This window comes from Salmo trutta, chromosome 24, assembly GCF_901001165.1.
Source record: "Salmo trutta chromosome 24, fSalTru1.1, whole genome shotgun sequence".
NCBI lineage: Eukaryota > Metazoa > Chordata > Actinopteri > Salmoniformes > Salmonidae > Salmo > Salmo trutta.
Window position 1 is genome coordinate 15,153,195 of NC_042980.1, and position 15,057 is coordinate 15,168,251.

The window sequence follows — 15,057 nt, forward strand, 5'->3', positions numbered from 1 at the left end:
TCCATATCTCGGTGCACGCTCGTCCCCTTTCAGATAGTAGCCAACTCTACCTTATCCCAGTGCGAGGCCCCCAAGGCTACTACAAGTCAAAACATTGCACGGAGCCAAGCAAAATGAAGCAGGTACAGTATATGCAGACAATGTCAATTTTGCCCTCAAGGGGAACTTGTAGTTGTTCTTTTGACTCGCCACGCCTCCTGCTGTGCATTGCTGAGATCAGGACACTACAACCAGAGGTACCTCCCCTGCCCTGATCAAACATGACATTCCACTAGAGGGAATAACATGCTTAAATTATAATAGAGAAGGTCACAATGCTGTTGTAAGTCATAAAGGCAGTCTCGCAGAATGGTGCGGTTAGCAAGGGTAATATAGCTTAAAGAATTAGTCCATTGACACCAAACTGAATACAATAGTCTTTCTTTAACCTGCCCTCAGACATGCTGTGAATTACAATTTAAAATGAGATTATCCTGCCAAATTCAAAACTAAACTGTTGTATACACTTGCTATTGATGTAGATCTTATTGATGGACCAAATGCTTTTGCTTTGGTATTCTTGGGTTTCCAGAACAAATATTATATTAGAAATGGTCCCTGAAGTTCTTAATTTGAATAATAAACACAGGCTCATTGTCCGTCACATAGGATATGGACTCCTACATGGCCACGATGATCCAATAGGACACTCGATATCAACCTTACTGAACATTAACATAGATTTGGAAAATGTTAGAGACACAAAAACATTACTTATTACAAAAGTCCTTTGACAATTGAAACCAACAAGAAAATGTAACTATACCAAATCAAGAGTTTATTTACAACACTGAATAGATAGACCAGCCGGATCCAAACCATATCAGTAACAAAATGTATATTTTGCGTGTCCAGACATCCCATTTAAAAGCAACCTCCATGTTCAGATAAGCAAGCTTGCATTAAAATGTCATGTCTCCAGACAGGGTCAAACAGATCCTCTTCAGCCTGACATAGCCAAACAGATCCTCTTTAGTGAATGTTTTGAGAACACTAGGCCTGTCTAGTGTACATGCCTCCAACCAGTATGTCCTCTGCACACGATGACTCTTGAAATCAGAGGCCAGAGGGAATAGGATCTTTACCGCCATAATCTTTGCTGTTCTAAGACCACAGAAAACCTCTACAGGGCTTTACATGGAGTTAGTATTGTACGGTTGTTTTGGGCAGTAGTATTATAAAAACATGTTAACGGTACTTGTTTTATGCTAAATCAGGAGGTCACGACAGAGAAAGTTTTAAGTACGTTTTTCCAAAAGAAATGCTAAGTTAATTTATAAAGCTCGATATTGGTGTTCCGTGAGGGGAGAAAAAAAAATCTGCATAGTAGGTAGTACTTAATGTTAAAGCAGCTATTGGGTCCACTGTGGTTAGCTGAAATGGTTATTAAACAGGAGACTTTTCAAAGCAGTAGGAAATCCCTCTCCCCTGTCCTATCTGATTTCATGCATATATTCAGTATTGACATAGAATTTATGGCATAAATCACTTCTTCCTACAAAATTCAACACACCCTGAAAGGAACCTCTGGTTAGCATGGGAAATAAAAAAAAAACATGGTGAGCAGCAGAATAAGTGGCTGTCTGCCAGCAGGTCAAAAACACACTTGCTTGTGTTTTATAATTAATTCATCTCACTTTTACCTACTGTATATTTAAAAAATGTTTGCCCATCTCAAGCAGAGTGCCATGGCTAAGGAGAATGAGCCTGGGCAGCACAAAGCCAAGCCCCCCTCAAAGAGTCCACTTTAACTTGTCTGTTGTTAGGACCAGGTCCACATGGGGCCCAAATCTGATTGGAAAGCCCAGAGGGAGGAGTTCCACCAGTCACTGGGGCATTGTTAGTGGCTTCAAAATGACCAGAGAAGAATGGCTGATTATGCAACCACAGCCAGTGTTACTAATAGGAATTCTATTTGAATTTCTAACATAACAGATGTTTGCTGGGCACCTCCATGGAGTGTGCATACACAGTTATGCTAATTTGCCAGTGTTTCCCTTCAAGTTAGCTCTGAGTCATTAGAGCACACAGCTAGCTTGGATCCCTCTGTCAAACTAATAATTGGCCATTATTGATATTAATTAACATTTTTGCACCCCCATCTCCTTTTCTGACCTGGTATCTGTTGGTAAATCTAGTTACTGTGGCCTATTAAGGCGCTGAAATCCAAGGGACCTTAGTAGTCATGAACCATTTATCAGAAAGAGAACACAAGGCCAATTATAGGCAGTGGGCAGACAGTTGTCTTGGTTCTCCACTGACTACTTTTTGATCACCATTGTAAATTGCTAATAGGGCAGAAACTGCTAAGCAGGGAGTCTGTGGAGGGGGGTTCTGTTGCTCACTCCCTGACTGACAGGTGAAAGAGACCAGTGACGGCTTCTAAGCTTGATGAGGTTACCTCATCAGTTGTTCTTTATTGCCCAGGCTCCTGATGTCACAGCTGTACCTCTGTGAGTCAATCATTAATTAGGCCACGAAATGTACAGCAGGCAATCGTTATTTGATGAGCCCAGTTCTTTAAATATCACAACACTTGACAAACAAAGTCTCCACCGTTCGGTTCTAATAAGGGTTTAAACTAAATAACGTTTATGGCCACAGATCAAGAGACCCTAATAGGTGTATATTGACAAGAGTTTTTTTTTCTCTCAAGACTCAAAGGGACTTGTCTTGCTGTAGCAGGAAAATATATCAAAAAGACTATCGTCAGTGCTTGGATGTTCTGTGTAAAATCAATAGTGAGGCATAGATGGCTAGAGTTTTCACAGTTCTCCTCCGTCATTTAAAAAAGACTGCACCGTGCAGAGCAGGCCCCAGGAGAATTGTGTAACTTAGCAACCATGCGGTTACCACCGATTAGCTAAGGTTTGCAGTTTTGCCTTTTGTTGCAAATATTGATATCATGATATCACATGATGAAGTTCATGCAAACACACGGGCGCCATCGCGTTAGCAGTGTTCCGGAAATGTCCAAGGTTCCAGAACTTCCCCATCAATTCGCGGGCTACACTAACACACACTCTGGGATAGGTAACCTATTTGGTGGAGCAGGAACTGTTGTTGTGGAATACATTTAGTGGGCAATAAAACATGTTATGCCTTGATTACTTACGTGCATGTATGGATGGAATAGGAAGCTTTGAGCACGCGAGTGATTTTCGGGTAGTTTGAGACGCGCACTGAGAAACATTTGACAACTTGCGCGCCAAATCTTTTACTCTAGAACAAATCTGATTTACCATTCCAAAACTAGCACATGCAATTGTGTCCCTGTCACCTGGCATGTACTTACTTGTTTTAATGCTGCATGTTCAGGTCAGGTTGAAGGATATGGTCACTGGGCAACATGGTTCAGTGTTTTTGCTATTTTCTATTTACCTGAAATCCCTCTTTAATTTGAATGGCAATTATATGCACTGATCATGTGACATAGGCCAACAATCCATCATACGCTTTTTTCGTCATTTGGTAGGCTGCATTAATTTAATTATCAGTCCAGAGGATATTGTTGTGGCTATACTGTACTGTAGGCCTTACAGTAGATAGGCTATTCATTGACTATCACAAGACTTCCAATCGTTCCTGTTTCAGTGAAATATTTAATATACTTTCAAGTGAAGCCTCTCCCCAGAGAATTACTCTCACAGCCCAATTACAAGTTCCATCATCAATCATCAGCATTATTTATTCAGTAAAAGTAATTTCTAATTAATAACTGATGAGCATTATGGCCTCGAAGACTGTAAAGCTATTAATTATGGTTGGCAATAGGGACTACAGTATGTCTGTAAAGGACTACCTGGCAAGTATTCATAGCAATTAGTATCACGGCAGCACAGAGTTAATGTCCAAAAAGACAACAGCATTAAACTGTTTCCCATTGAAGCTTTAATGTGATAATTACATTCATGAATGTTGTCTTGGGTCCGTCATACAATAGCAATAAATGCAACAGTTCAGCGCAGTACTCTACAGTATGTGCAGGCAGGAGCAAAGTCATATTAGAGACCACCGTTTAAATGTTTAACAAGTTCAATCAATAGTGTTGCGGATACAGCGGCCTACACATAGTGCTGGAGTGTAACTTTCTGTACCCTCTTTTCCACTGCGCCTACTCTCCCCTCTTATGAATGCATTTTCCCAACCCCAACCTCTTTTCAAATGTCAAGATGACATTAGCCATGGGTCGTCTTGAACACAAGATACTCAACAAGGTATTGGCTTTTGAATCCTGGAGTTAGTGGTTTCAATGGCTTGTGGCTATTTTTACAGTGGACATTGCTCCTTAAGCAGTTCGACCAGAGGTCAAGGACACAAGCAATAAACTCCAGTAGACATTTTACTGGTTCCTGATTACCAGAAATGTGTCCTTGTAGGTAACAGACCATATATTATAAAGAGTGAAGTGGTTGCAGCATGTGCAGTTGTACTGTGCTTTCACACCATCAATCCAGCTCCGTTCTGAAACAGTGGCTCCATTTGAGTATAGATATTGGTTTCGGGGGAAATGTATAGAAAATGTATTATTTTGACTGACATTACACCATTAGATGTAACCAACCAGTGTTGTATGCTAATTGAGTTTAGGTTGGTGCCAATGAAGAGACAACCTGGTATGGTCCTGTCTTTGTAGTCAATTAAAATGGTTTCTACCATCTGCAGGTTTACCAATAATATGAAGGTAAACGGATTACTTGTTAGGGATGCACACCCAGCTTCTCAGTGCAGAATAACCCTAAAACAACATAGACATGCTGGTAAAGCGATGATCTAAACGTTAGTGTTGGTGCATAGGCCTAAATGTTCCGAATCTAGATGGGAGGCTTGATTGAGAGGGGATACTTGCACTGGCTTCCACACATGCCTCGTTTTATTCAGGCTAGTGTTTAACTGATCATTTTGATGATGGATTTCAATTATGTTGATTTCAACCTTGGGTCACAGCATGGGTTGTTTGAAAATGAATAAAGATTATTGTTTGATTTTCATCTAGACACGTTGTCAAAACAGAAAGATTATGGAGGGGACAAAAGGGAGTCAAACTTATGATAAAGAACCATGAAAAGCTGTAATTCTTTCATTTAGGAAATGAAAATCAGTGAAGCAGCTCTTTAATTTATCCGTTGTTACAATTCAGCACAATTTCTGCACATTTGAGGCACTTTTTTTGCATATCTTCATCTCATAAAATCTAGCTGCAACAAACAGAGATGGATTGAGTCATGCATGGCTGTTTGAGCCATCCCGAGCTAAATGTAATAAATGTGGATGACTATAATGCTGAATTGCAGCATAGTGTCTTAATCTGTATGGCTGCTCTGTTTAATAGAACACCATATTAAGACTTCGTACCCATGACTGAAATCACAAAGCTGTTTCTTGAAATGTAAAATGTTTCACCTGTCCTGATTCAAAACGGAAGTTCCTGAAAAAAATATTGTCAAGAGATTTGCGTACAGCACTTTGACCCAAAAATCTAATTGTGAATTGTTGAAAAATATCATTCATTGTCTCCATCCTAAATGTGAAATAATGGCACATCCGATTGGATTTTTCTTTCCTTAATTAATGGATTGTACATGTTGGCATCTAATGACAGCAGTACAGTGCAGTGCACATTATGCCACTGTTAAGTACAGCATTGCAAAGGAGCACTCACCCACGGCAAGAAGCTATCCTAGCTCATCCAGAGGACAACAGTGTCCCCAAGGTGAGTGAGACGTGTAGAATAGAATAGACAGGACACTCCAAACCCCATAACTGTCTCTGACGGTTTTTAAAGCTATAACACACACACACGCACGCACGCACACACACACGCACGCACGCACACTGAAGGAAAGCTTATTTTTTGTTTCCATCTGGTAAAGCGGCTGTTGTGATTGATTTGTGGATTTACACCCTCTTTTTTTCTATCCATTTAAGCGAAATAATGTATGGAAGCAATCTAGCGACAGACATTTTGGAAAATCTATTTGAAATCATTTCAGCTCAAGTCATGGCAGTTTGTCTTCTAAGGGGAGAGGAGCAAAGGATAATTGTCTGTAGTCTAGTAAAACACAGTATAACTGCCATCACACTTGAGTGAGCTTATAGCCAGCTAGTCCCAGGGCCTCTAGAAGATAGAGCAGTTAATGTTCCCTTTTATTTTAGAGGATATGTCACTTGTATCACAGATTTATACCATGATACAGCAATTTTGTCCAAACAGATGGATAATGGTGTCAACAGGAAAAAGCCCTGTTTTTATTGAGTTTCGCGTATATTGTTTAGATAGGGGCTCGTGTTGAATGGCTCTGCCAGCACTTTTTCTCTTAATCTCCCTAATCTTGCTGGTATTAGATTTGATCATTTTTGTTTGAAGGAGGAAAATGTGGCAGTAATGGGTTCCTAATAGCCAACACAGGGGATACAAATCCAGAGACCTGTTCTGCAGCGCTTCCATAAGCACCACTGATTTATAGAGGTCTTTATGACAGAAAGGAAAATGATCTGCTGCAGGTATAAATCAGGTGTGGAGTAGGAAATTGAACTTAGATATCATCTTGTCAGATGCTTAATGCTCTTCCTCCTGTCACATTCGATAGGGCCAATTTGGAGAATCCTGCAGAGGTAAAAAGAAGACAATTAACAATGACAGTGTGGTAATAGATGAAGCCATAAAATGAACCTGCTGCCCGCAGGATGCTTTGTATGATTTCCACATGAGGTAGTGCCAGGGGTGTGTATGAGTCCAGACCAACCATTTTCCATTTCCCCTTCCAGAACCAGGAGAGCTTTGCTGTTGGATTCTGGAGCACAACAGGAGATGTATCCCTCTCAGAAAAGTCCCTTGGGTAGAAAAGTCTGGAAACTAGAATTTGTTTTACATGATTTTGTGTGTGTGCTATAACTATTACAATTATAGCACACATAAAGGCACTTGAACATTTGGTAAATCGCTTTGGCTTCTCATCGATTTCCAATACAATGTTATTTTAGAGTCATTTTAAGTTGAATCAATGTATCTGGGGTCTAGAATGTAATTCTATATCCATATAATGTGTGAAATACCTTGGCATCACCCAACCACAATCATCACCCATCAACTAATGATTGATATCTGAACACTTTCCACCGGTAATAGAGGCTTTAATAAGAGCATCCTTCTGGCCCCATACTCCCATGTGTGTTGAACATGCAGGAAAACTTCTGTTAGGAAAACCTTTGTCATGCATTTGAACGGAAGCCCCTGAATATGGCTTTTAACCTTTGTAATGGTACTGAATAGGCAGAGTTTAAGGTTCCAAATGTTGGGGGTAGAATTTAGGAGGGAGAGGCTCCATTTAAAAAAAAGCCTGATCCTTGAATGTCATTGTATAAATGACTTGGCAGTAGTTTATTGCTTATGTGATGCACTCTATGCCATGCGTTCATGAATAAATGAAATGTGGGAGAAAAATTGAAGCGTGGCTTCCTAATTGTATTTTGTGGTTTGAAATGATAATTTGATTTTTAAAAACTAATTTCTTAGAGGCTCATGACCTTTTGTCAAATGTATTCATGCCACTCAACTTTGTCAAGTGGCATTTAAAGTCCAAGTAGCCAAGAACTAATGGCCAGAAATCAACTGTTCAGAAACAATCTCCTATTATAAGCCATCAAGGCAAGCTCTTGTATAATCGTCTAATTTGATTTTAATGCTTCTCTGAAGGAGCTGCTGCTCATATTACAGTGTAATGATGCTGTTGTCAAGAACCCATGGTGATCTCTAATATTCCGGGCATGTTAATTGCTTTTGTGACATGTCTTCTAGGCCTAAGTATTTTCACATTGTCTCATACACACTCTTGGATGAAACCCCAAACAATCCCTCATAGCTATATTTCTATATTTTAATGATCTACTTTACTTTGGACATAAACATAGTGTATCTTTAAAAGTAAATGTTGTATTATCGTTTTGTGGAACGGTATGGTATTTCTTTTGTATTCAGTACAGTGGGTAGATGGATAATGATAAAGGTCTTTTTTGAGCTGAGGAGAATTTTGAAGTGCTCACATTCAGGGGCAGCAAATGGAAAAGTGACAAGCCATGGTGCACTTGTCTATTTTACTTATTCTGTGCCTCTGTTTCATATTCTGCCTCAACTAGCGAGGTTATTTTCCTCCAGGGTTCAGGAGGCCACGCTCTTTCATTTCTTCAGAAAATTGTTTCGCAGGATTTCAATCTTTGGCTGCTAGATATGACAAAACGCAATATCAAGAACACTTATGTTTCTTATCTGCCATTTTTTCGGGGTATAAATAAAAGATCAGTATAAATTTGAGTCAAGTGGCCCGGAATGCCCGTGTGAGAGATGAGTATGAAAAGAACCATGGACCTTGGGACAGCCCGGCTGTACATTTTGATTCGCGGCACAGAATTACCTTGGCACTGAGGCCTTGTATGTCATTTGTCATCCTTGAAAATCAATTAGTGGCTCACTGATAACATAGAGCAGATGCAATCTTCCTACTGTGGACAAATGGCGAGACAAAGCTGCATCTCTTCATTTTCAAATCATGTCTATCTATTGGTTGGAGTTGCTTACATAACTTGTGAAAGAAGTTGCCCTTGAGGTCAGTTGCAGACAATTGTTATTTTCAACCTGCTGATAGGCCATGTGACTTGTAAGCGGGTCTCGGTCGTTCATTATACTCAAAGAGAATGCCCATCAGGAGCATCCAGCAATTCAAATGTTAGTGGTAAGAGAAAGTAATACGTCTTTTGTCACTATTTTTAGGTTGCATTATTCTCATATGCAAGGTTGTGTTTTTTTTTTTTAATGATTGTGTTTTGAAATAGTTGCAGGGGTGGATTTGTTCAAATCTCTATCTGTTCTCTGAAAGATGTATAACCTTGACGGTGTTTTTTAATATCTCCATCTGTTCCTTGGGTGAAATCTTCCATAAAAGAGAAGAAAAACTATCACTGAAAGATTGGATGCTCTTAAATTGATGTGAATTCAAAACACTCTGCACAAACAATCATTTTGGTGACTGTGCAGTCAAAATGACAGATAAAATAAATGTTATTTGACAAAATGATGAAACACAGCAGGTAGATTCATAAAAACTGTAAACAAAATGAATGTTCAGTACATTAGCGTGGTGGTATTTAACATGCTCACTGGGACCTTAGTGGTAATACACACACAGTATTTAAAAACCATCTCTGTGGTGAAAAAAAGATTCAAACCCTGTCTTATTTTTTTCTGTTTGGCTCTTGTCAGAGGTCAACCTCAAGCAGCATGCAGTGGAATCAGGTGTTACTGTTCATGTCACATTGATGCATTACTAAACACAGAAGGTCATGTCTCCGTAAACATACATTATCAAAACCCAGAGAAAAACGTGTGACGTTGACCCCACCAACAGTTTACGCTGTATCTTCGGGGGAAAGGGTCGTGAAAAGGCAGAGGGCAGCTTTGTAGCAGCGATGACTCTCTCCTTGCAAATGAAGAGGGTCAAGCAATCAAGATTGGCTGGGGTTGTGTGTCAACACCATTATCTTACGCTGTCTGAAATGATCAATGAGCTAAAATCAAATGATCACAAGCTAAAATAGGCTTGCTAATGAAAACGGACTGTTTTAACGTGTTCTTTTAAATGTCCCATGGTGATAAGTGAAGTGGAACAGAGGCTAGGTGGACAATAAACCAGCAAACTAACACGCTTAATATCTCATTTCAAAAGAGTAGGGACCATGGTTTCACCAATTTTTGTGTAAGATTGATTGAGTGACATGCGAGATAAATGATCCCGATGACTATGGGGGCATTAATGAAAATGAGCATTTATATGTTTACATCTCCTCGCTTCAAGATCTTCCATGTGTGAGTGATAGTAAGGACAATCACTCAACCTTTATGAATCATAAGAAATGATCAATACAAGCATAAACCAATATGGCTCATGGAAATCTAACCTTTATTCAATAACATGGTCAAATTATGAAATTGGCATTTTCAAAAGCACATCAAGGCACCTGGGTGAAGAGTACAGCAGTACATCTGTTTTCTCCTTATAAGCACTACGTGTATAAGTAAGCACTTCTATGATTGTACCATTGCTATATAAACATGCTTGGAGTACCAACAATCACAACATATATGGATGTTCATCAACTGAAAGTGCTTAGCTGTTCACATGTATTGTGTATAAAACTGCTAGCAATGAATGTATTGGACATGTACATTTGGAAAATAGGGTTACTTGGGTATAAGGTTATGTTACCATTATTCTAACAATAAAATAATCTATTGAAAAGCACACTGCTAAGAAAATATCAATTTGTTTAACATTCCATTCAACCTTCAAAATCCTATGTATAGGTAGAATCCTGGTAAATATCCTGGACACAAACTGAATCTTAGTTAGGATCCTGTACAGGATTTCATTCCTGAGTAGAATCTAAAGATCTCGTATCTTTGCAAGATTTGATTAGGATCCTGAATATGAATAGGATATCTGACAGAGGACACTATTTGTGGCGAGGATCTTGCCTAGGCTCTTGCTCATAATTAAATAGTTAAATAAAGGTTAAGTAAAATAAAAAAGAATTAGGAACCTTGAAAGATCTTTAAAGACACTACAGGATGTTACAAGATCTTTCCGTTTTCTCTGGGACATCCTTCGCGTCATTGGTCTTCTCCAGGGTAACTTCCAGCATGCCGTTTGACTTCTCTGGGTGACTTCCTTGGCTTCTGGTGTTTCTGGCTCCTTTAGCTTCTGAGGCTACTGGCACTTTTATTACAGGAACGCTATCTGTGGCCAGAATCACTGGCTCCTGGAACTCGTTGCTTAGAAAAACTAAGCAACGAGGACATTGATGTCATTCTTCCATTGCATTTTTTTCGAGTGGGCACACCATTATCCAAATGAAAGTTTTAGTCAGCACTTGCTCTAAAAGGTTTTCCCAAAGATTAAATACAATAAAATACATTTGGGAAATTTGTGTGAATAGGGTGAGCAGAGGCTTACCTGTAACAGCATCAGGAGTACCAGGGGCAGGTGGTGTTGGAATGGGTGCTTCAGAAATCAGCAGTACATCTTGGCCAAGACTGAACTCAGGGAGTTGGGAGGCCTGAGAGAATTGGCATTTCAGATCGAGCAAACAAATTATACTGAAAACGAATCATTATTCAAGTAAAAATGCTTAGCTAGCTGAACTAAGCTTTGCGTGTGTTGAAATGACCTTCTATTTGACCTCCATGGCTGAGACATCCTGCTCTCTGTCTGACCTCTCTGGGGTGGCTTCTGACTTTTATTTCTTGGCCACCAGGGGCTGCACTCTCTTTGGTTGTCACGATAAAACTCCTGGGTTATCAAAATGTAAGATAAAAGAGCCCTATTTAAACAAAAAGGGTAATTGGGTTATGGGTTAACGGGTCAACACAATAGATCACAAAAATGATATACTGTTTAATCTTGAGGTGAGACATACCTGCAGCAGTGAGGCTTTCCTCAGCATCAGCAGTACATCGTTCTCCTTTTAAGCAATAAATATACACTGAGTGTACAAAACATTAAGAACACCTGCTCTTTCCATGACATAGACTGACCAGGTGAATCCAGGTGAAAGCGATGATCCCTTGCTGATGTCAGCTGTTAAATCCACTTCAATCAGATGAAGAGGGGGGATTTTTAAGCCTTGAGGCAATTGAGGCATGGATTGTGTAGGTGTGACATTCAGAGGGTGAATGGGCCAGACAAAATATTTAAGTGCCTTTGAACAGGGTATGGTAGTAGGTGCCAGGTGCACTGTTTTGAGTGTCAAGAACTGCAACGCTGCTGGGTTTTTCACACTCAACAGTTTCCTGTGTGTATCAAGAATGGTCCACCACCAGTCAACTTTACACAGCTGTTGGAAGCATTGGAGTCAACATGGGCCAGCATCCCTGTGGAACGCTTTCAACACCTTGTAGAGTCCATGAACTGGCAAATTGAGGCTGTTCTGAGGGCAAAAGAGGGGTGCAACTCAATATTACGAAGTTGTTCCTAATGTTTTGTACACGCAGTGTATAGGTAAGCACTTCTATGAGTGTAAACATATGGTTATCCACATTATGCTTGGAACCCAAAACCTATTCCATACCAGTATAAAAACACTATTATCACAGTACTGCAGTATCTTTAAATATCATTACCTATACATAAACAGTACATATATCATATCACACCAGACAGGATATTTAGCATTTATGAAGAGAACATGGATTTAGACATTCAGTCAGAAGATAAAAACAATACAGCAAAAATGGGTCAAATTACTTCTGGTTTTGCTGTAAAACAACATAGTCAATGAAGAGAACAGGTTTCTAGGGATGTGCATCAACACAAACTGCATAGCTGGCTATATAAAGAAGTGCTTTATAGTTCATGAATGTGCTGGACATTTACATTTTTTACAATTATTTTGGCTGTTCATTACTATTGAAATCCTCAATAAATTGATGTAATTATAACTGGCAAGAAATGACACAGTACACATGACCATTGGCTGTTATTCTGTTACTCTTCCTCAACAGCAATTATGTTTTAGTCTAACAAGTATAAATGTTTACATTAGAAAAGATAAACAAAACCAAATAATGTTTCAAAAGAAACAGAATAAAGCTCCAGTATGAATTAATGTGCAAAAATGACATTTTATTCAACCCCCAACACACATTCTGCTCAACATCTGACTTCTCTGGGATGACTTCCTGTGTGTCACGTCCTGACCATAGAAAGCTGTTATTTTCTATGGTAGAATAGGTCAGGGCGTGACAGAGGGGTTTTCTAGTTTAGATTTTCTATGTTGTTATGTTCTAGTTTTTGCATTTCTATGTTGTTGTTTTTTTTGGATGATCTCCAATTAGAGGCAGTTGGTCATCGTTGTCTCTAATTGGAGATCATACTTAAGTAGTTGTTTTTCCCACCTGGTTTTGTGGGAGATTTTTGAGTTAGTGTATGTTGCACCTCTTTGTCACGGTTTGTTGCTGTTCTTTAGTTTATTTGTATATCTTGCATAGTTTCACAGTGAAAATAAAATGTGGAACGATACACACGCTGCGCTTTGGTCCCATTCTTCAGACAGCCGTGATTCTGGGGCAGCTGGCTCCTTGGATTCTGGGGTTCCTGGCTTAGTGACACTTTCGAGGGCACTCTTAGTGGCCAGAAATCAATATTAGCAGGTAATATATATATATTTACAGTACAGGCATTCAGCAATGATTCTTCCAGGTGATTCTTCCATTGCTCTTTGGACCACCATTACCCAGAGGAAAATTATAGTCAATACTTGATCGAAAACGTTTTTTCAAAGATATCAAGTAAGTTTTAAATATACAGCATACATACAATACCGTTCAAAAAATTGGGGTCACTTAGAAATGTTCTTATTTTTTTTGTCCATTAAAATAAAATAAAATTGATCAGAAATACAGTGTAGACATTATTAATGTTGTAAACGACTATTCTAGCTGGACACGGCAGATTTTTAATGGAATATTTACACAGGCGTACAGAGGCCCATTATCCTGTGTTCCAATGGCACGTTGTGTTAGCTAATCAAAGTTTATCATTTTAAAAGGCTAATTGATCATTAGAAAACCCTTTTGCAATTATGTTAGCACAGCTGAAAACTGTTGTAATGATTAAGGAAGTAATAAAACTGGCCTTCATTAGACTAGTTGAGTATCTGGAGCATCAACATTTGTGGGTTTGATTACAGGCTCACAATGGCCAGAAACAAATAACTTTCTTCTAAAACTCATCAGTCTATTCTTGTTCTGAGAAATGCATGCTATTCTATGCGAGAAATTGCCAAGAAACTGAAGATCTCGTACAACGCTGTGTACTACTCCCTTCACAAAGCAGCGCAAATTGGCTCTAACCAGAACAGAAAGACGAGTGGGAGGCCCCGGTGCACAACTGAGCAAGAGGACAAATACATTAGTGTCTAGTTTGAGAAACGGATGCCTCACAAGTCCTCAACAGGCAGCTTCATTAAATAGTACCCGCAAAACACTAGCCTCAACGTCAACAATGAAGAGGCGACTCTGGGATGCTGGCCTTCTAGGTAGAGTTCCTCTGTCCAGTGTCTGTGATCTTTTGCCCATCTTAATCTTTCTTTTTATTGGCCAGTCTGAGATATGGCTTTTCTTTGCAACTCTGCCTAGAAGGCCAGAATCCCGGAGTCGCCTCTTCACTGTTGATGTTGAGACTGGAGACAACGCAGGAGTGGCTTTGGGACAAGTCTCTGAATGTCCTTGAGTGGCCCAGCCAGAGCCTGGACTTCAACTCGATCTAACATCTCTGAAGAAACCTGAAAATAGCTGTGCGGCAACACTCCCCTTCCAACCTGACAGAGCTTAAGAGGATCTGCAGAGAAGAATGGGAGAAACTCCCCAAATACAGGTGTGCCAAGCTTGTAGCGTCATAGCCAAGTTGACTCAAGGCTGTAATCGCTGCAAAAGGTCCTTCAACTAAGTTCTGCGTAAAGGGTCTGAATACTTATGTAAATGTGATATTTCCATATTTTTTATATACATTTGCAAAAATGTTTTAAACCTGTTTTTGTTTTGTCATTATAGGGTATTGTGTGTAGATTGATGAGGAAAAAAATCTATTTAATCAATTTTAGAATAAAGCTGTAACCTAAGAAAATGTGGAAAAAGTCAAGGGGTCTGAATACTTTCCGAATGTACTGGATAGATCCAAAATGATTCACACCCTTAATAAAGATGAGCAAAAATGACTGTATAAAATAAATAATGTAAATCCTGACATATATTGTCTGCTAAAAGCAATGGGAAATTATATTATCTTATACTAATACTAATATACTAGTACAATTGTCAAGATTATTGGCAATATCTTTCAATACCCCACCTTGCAAGCATAACAACACTGAGCATTTTTCTGAAATGTTTTATGAGATTGGAGAACATATTGTAAGGGATCTTAGAACATTCCTCCAAACACAATCTTTCCAGATCCTTCATGTCCT